Source organism: Thunnus albacares, chromosome 24 (genome assembly GCF_914725855.1).
Source record: "Thunnus albacares chromosome 24, fThuAlb1.1, whole genome shotgun sequence".
Classification (NCBI taxonomy): domain Eukaryota; kingdom Metazoa; phylum Chordata; class Actinopteri; order Scombriformes; family Scombridae; genus Thunnus; species Thunnus albacares.
The window spans coordinates 4,624,393-4,630,392 of record NC_058129.1 but is presented as its reverse complement, the minus strand read 5'-3'; the positions used below and the strand labels follow the sequence as shown (position 1 = coordinate 4,630,392).

Genomic DNA, 6,000 nt, shown 5'->3' with positions numbered 1-6,000 from the left:
TGCAGAGTTTGACACTAGAAATCTGTTTTCACATTCATCTGCTGAGGGTAGAAAGCTTGCATGAGCTCACCTTAAATCTGAATTGAATGTACATGAGCAGGATTTGTGACATCACAACTAATTTGGCCATTGTCCGGTATGCAATTTGGTCAAATGTGATGTGGAAACTTCAGATTTCCAGTGTACATGCGTTAAGAATGAACTTTTCAGAGAAATCTTTGTATATTAACAATATTTGCATATTCAGACCTTAATGAGGTGATTGAGCTTTTTTGTGGAAAAAAACAAATCAACCAAACTACTATTGAAAGCAGTGCATTTTATATGTCTGGAGGGGACCTTTAAGTTTATATTTTTGTATGCTATATATAACATGTATAAATAATATATATTCTCTTGCTCTTTTTGTTTTTCCTCTGTATTCATATATATTTTATAAGTGGTAACCACCGCCCCTCCTGTGAAACCCACATTGAGAGCCACTAGAATCACTACCATCCCTGTGTGCAACGCACTTCTTTAATTAACCAGCTCATTATACAGCAGGTTCAATTTAACTTGGTGTTTGTAATATTGGCAGTGAAGACACCCCCCTAGCGCCATGTTGGGGTACTACACCCCCCGTATGCTGTAAAGCACTGCCCCCTGTGAAATTCCTGACTGCCAGAGTGATTCCTACGGTTACCAAGGGCTGCTTCCTACTGTAGCCTACCGTGTGCTCTTGGGCAAACTATTTATAACCTCTGGATAAATTATCAACTACGGGAATGATATCTCCACCAATAAAAGGTGAGTTATGTTTTAATAACGCAGGAGATACTGTCGGTCATATTCTGCACATGTTAGTGTGCGGGCTCTGTAGTGTGTGTGAGGCTCTGTCTTACAGGCTATAATGTCCTGTCTAGATTCCTGTAGCCCTACAAAAATGTAGGTTACCGTGTCTCTACCTAGAACAAAGACAGTAGTTCAGTGTTAGGGTGAATGTGTGTTTTATAAGGAAAGACTTGGGAACACGCCCTTACTGTCTTGCCTACCTGTATGAAAGGGAATGCTTTCAACTTCATTTGAATGCCCTGAAACTGCGGTCAGACCAACGCACTAACCCTGGCTGTGGAAGTTAACCCCATTTGTTTATTTTTCGCTTCGGTTTCGAGTTTTTTTTTTTATTTTATTTTACATTGTCGGTTTTGGGCGACTGGAGGTTGTTGTAGCTGCTTTGTCAAACAGAAACTGGCTATACCCAGGTGGAGACCAAGAGAAAAGTCAACTGTACGGTTGACTGGATCCGCATTACCCCGGCTGGTGCACCGCAGCTCAGCTGTTGTAACTGTAACCTGCGGCGGGCGGCAGAGTTGACGCGGACGGATACATTGTAGCACTCCCAGCCTCAGAAAACAACCAGTAAGCCAAAAAAACATACAGAAACCACTGTGCTCTGCTTTGTTTTTTCAAGTAGTCGCACAGATACTGAGGTGAGGGAGAGAAAGAGGGGAGAGGGGGGGTTAGGGGGGGCTCCCGAGGCCACGGTGAAACCAGGGAGTTTCCTGCCTCTAGGTCCGCCTGCCTGCCGGGTCACAGGTAGGGGCTGGGCGGACAAACCTGCTGTGGAGCTCCAAGGGGCAGACAGACTTTAAGGAAAGTGAAACATATAAGTCATAAATTTCTCTCTTCGCTCCTCTTTAGTTAAATTCTTGCAGCCAAAATATATCTCTTCCTTCTTGCTTGACTGTCTCAACCTTGTTTCAGCTCAGCATCTCATTTACTGCCTTGTACAGATGGTCAGAAATGCTAAGCAGGTGCTGTTGTAGCATGAGTTTAACATAGTGACGTCTAATTATTAACTTAATAGTCCTTATTGGCTGTTTGTTCTGTTCGTTATCATTTTTGGATGTCAACTGACAGAAACAAACCCAAAGATATTCAATATAAGATGATGTAAAACAGAGAAAAGTAGTAAATCTTCACATTTGTGAAGCTGGGACAAGCAAATGTTTTGCATTTTTGCTTGATGAAGGACTTAAATGAATATTCGATGATCAAAATAGCTGCCATTCAACTGATTGATTAATCAACTAGGCCTAGATTAATGCCTATGGTTAGATTTAGGCTTGCAAATAACTAAGTTATTCACAATTTATCCCCTCTGAAGTTCTGAACTGTTCCTAATAATTAACAGACTGCTGCTTTGAATTCCCTCCACATCACGCAGGTTATTTTTCTGCTCTCGTTGTATCACGATACTTGTTAATATCATAATTTTACACACTTAAGTGCCAACTGTAGGTGCCAGATGTATTGCCCCTGTGTTGTTGCTGTGTAGTAGACAAGTTACCAAGCTGATAAGTATAAGTGTATCACCTGAAAATGAAAAGAAGCGTTAAGATTATTTCATAGAAATCAAAGAAAACGTTTAATATACAACATGTCAAATGAATTGCAATAGAAACACACAGGAAAAGTTGCATGATAACTTTCCATTTTGACAGCCCGGATCAACATTAAATGGTGACAACAACCGCTTCTTCCTCTCCATAAATTATGCAAGACCCTCATTATCATCAAGTACTTTTATGTTTGCGATGAGACTAACGTTTGAGAGTTGTGTGATTCTCATCTCACTGCAGGTGGGTTTTTATTTCCTCCTCTCCACTTTCCGTGCCAGAGTAGTGATTCTGCTTTGCATGACAGCTGCAGAGGGAATATCAGTAGCAATGACGACACCTGTCAAGATCTGTTAGATGCGTGAGTGCTGTGAATGTAGTGGTCATTAAAACTACACAGGTGTTAAGGGAATTGACAACATGTATGTTAATAACATTGGCATTTACAGGTTTATCTGGACGTGGAACTCAAGTTTATGTTTTAAATCGGAGTTATTCTAGTTACGTCTCCTGTATCCAGAGCGCACAGTGCTGCATTAGCAGCAGTAGTAGCGCTGCAATGGCAAAAAGCTTTCTTGTTGCCATGGTGATTTTGATAAACAAGAAGTTCAACCACCTCATGTGCACTGCTAGAATAAAACATCATTTGTTAAATAGCTCCAAGTGACACTTTGAATGTAATTTGCTTAAGTTGTTGAATTGGACTCAGGTGAATGGTGCTGTCCCTTTTGGAAACAAAAGAAGAAGAAAGGACTTCCTTATTCACCCCTCTATCTGTATTTCATAAACGGGTCAACAGTCACACTGTCATTGTTTGACTTCTCAGCTTGTAGTTTGTAGAAAACGTTGAGAAAAGTTACTCTCTTGAGAGGAAACAGGCAATGTGTTGCTGTCTTTTTGTCTCACTGTATTAAAAGGTCCTTCAAGACAGTAAACATGAGGCAGTTCAACTTAGTCTGGCTCTCTCTGGGTTACCTGCTCTGAGTCTAACATCTGTGATCCTGTGAACTGCTATCACAAAGCTGGTTATCAACTGACTCAGTCAACTCCAGGTTTCCAGGCCATGTACGAGAAAAACTATGAAATTAGGTAATTGGAGCAACAAAAAACAATATACAGCAATGTAAAATACATATAATATAATCATACTGCTACAATAGAATAAGAAGCTGTAGAAACAGTCTGAATAATGTCCAAATATTGAAAGTAAGGCTAAGACTAATTATAAGAGCAGGAAGTGATAAACAGGCAATGTAAATAAGGCTGCATTTTGAACATGCTCTATAGTCTAGTGTGAGTGTTTTACATATGGATTATTAAAATGTAATTAATCAATATCCCATAGTGAGATTTTAATGATTGAACAAACTCTTATGAATAAAAACAATTAAAAAATGTAAAATAAGGCAAAGCAGAGAGAAAAAGTACCTATTGTCTGTACATAAAAAGGCCTGAAGAAATGCAATGAATGTTAATTAACAGTGTGTTAATTGACAATGTGTAGATTCTTTTCTAATTAAAAGTGACAGAGGGTATATGTTATTTCAATTATCACCTCCTGCTTTCCTCAGCAGCAGCAGTATTAGAATAAGAATCCTTTGGGGAGAGAAAGAAGCTTAGTACAGTTAATATGCAGTTATGTTAGTTTACTATCTTGCTGCTTTTTAGGGTTTTTTTAATCGCTGATTAATCGAGTAAACACATGATTGTATAGAAAACTATTTCTGACATAATTATCAGGGAAAGTAAAGTGATTCCGCTGATTTGTTTTGATATCGAATAATCATTTTTAATAATTTTTTTAAAGAAAAAAAAGCCAAAATTCTCTAGTTCCAGCCTCTCAAATGAATATAATATAATACATATGAATATTCTCAGGTCTTCACTGATAGTAAACTGAATATCTTTGGATTGTTGACTGTTGGTCGGGATAAAAGAAGACATTTGAAGACATTACCTTGGGCTTTGGGAAACAGTGAATGACATTTTTCACCATTTTCTTACATTTTATGGACCAAAGGACTAATCAGTCAATCCAGTAAATAATCAACAGATTACTTGATAATGAAAATAATCATTAGTTGCAGACCTAGCTGGGATCCTGTAGGAATGATGACTTCATTTCTCCAGTGATCTGATTGGCCAGTAGGCAAGTTAAACCCAAAGATAGCTGGCTAACCCACTAAACTTGCTTCATGATACAAACCCCCAAATCAGCAACCAGAGTAACAGACTCACAGTCTTTACAATGATCCTCATCGATCAGAACAACTGGATAACCTCACTCCAGCTAATGCAGTCAACACAACATCTGGTTGATTGACTGACCACCAAAGGATCAGCTCATTGCGGTTGCCTAGTAACACCGGCACAAAAATGCAACAGGTAAAAAAAACAAAAAAAAAAAACGTGAGTCAGGCGCTGAGAGCAAACAGAAACCGATAGCGGTCTGTAATTAACACAGCGCCACAAAAGCTACATGTCAACGACCACCTGCATAAACAATCAGCAGACTCTAATAATCGAATCACTTTAAATGCTAATAGAGTGAGTCTGCAGTCCTCGTTCTGTCTCAGCTGTGACTCTCTGTGTCTGCCTCTCTACCTCCGTCTGCCTCGTTCAGACCCTCACTGGATATATGAGGGGTTAAATTCAGTGACACTCGAGAATGTTGATTGAATTCCAGAGAAGTAATGGCCCTCATTTGCTCAGTCATGAATAGCCACATAGCGAGCATGTGATGGGGCCAGACTCCCACAGTGACTCGTTTTCATGTTCCCTCATGTCCCAGCATGTCTCGTGACTGCGTCCTACATGAGCTTACCTTCTCTTTCCTCTAAAGTCAAGTTATTATTGTTTGCGTGTAGTGTTTGTGTGTTATTACAGTGCGAGGGGATGTGTTATATAGAGATAATGGAGGCAGCGCTTGGTTACGGAAGGAGGAAGCGAGAGGGAGAATGAGCTGGAAATAACAGAGCAGGCTAATTTCATTTTTATGAATGACTGGTGCAGATGCGATTTTGTGCATTTCAGTTGGATTATTATTACTTTTTATTTGCAATGCAGATCAGTGTTAAAAACTAGTATCGGAATGGTACATAAATGAAAGAATTGCCGTAAAAGGCTGCAGGATTTTAGGATTAATTACTGTTGAGTGTGAATGAGTAACAGGGGGGCTTTTCACTTCCACTCTACAAAAGGAAGTGCGGATGAACAGCCTGCCTGAAAGGGGGTTTCAGATGAGAACATAACGGATCATCTTATCTGGTTCATTAGATGCTTAATTTGCCGCTTTACACAGTAGAAGTGGAGGCTTCTCGCATCCCAGCCTCTACTCATAGAGTAAGCGTGTCTTCAGAGGTCATTTCGCAAGGCAGCAACTTACAGGTTCAGTGACTTCAGACTGTGAGACGGCAGCATCAGTGTGTCGTGGGGTTAATAGGTCCGGTAGGTTCTCAGTCAGCCATGTGCCTAGTGTGAAGTTCCCGGGAGTTTCCCTCAACAAATTCAGAAAGGACAACGTCATAAATTGTTCTTAATGAGCTCAAGCTGCAGTTGTAACAAGTGATGCTTAAGATAAGGAAGTTATTGAAGACATTTTAAAATACTATAAATAAAA

At 39.7% G+C, this 6,000-nt stretch overlaps 1 protein-coding gene across 2 annotated transcripts in view; it reads left to right on the top strand.

Annotated features, from left to right (window-relative positions):
* Positions 1–647: 647 nt before the first annotated feature.
* Positions 648–6,000, top strand: part of LOC122976687 (vang-like protein 1) — a 57,920-nt gene continuing 52,567 nt past the window's right edge. For both annotated transcript variants that reach the window (XM_044345309.1, XM_044345308.1), the window contains exon 1: positions 648–789. The gene's annotated coding sequence lies outside the window, so the exon portion shown is untranslated. The remainder of the gene's footprint in view (positions 790–6,000) is intronic.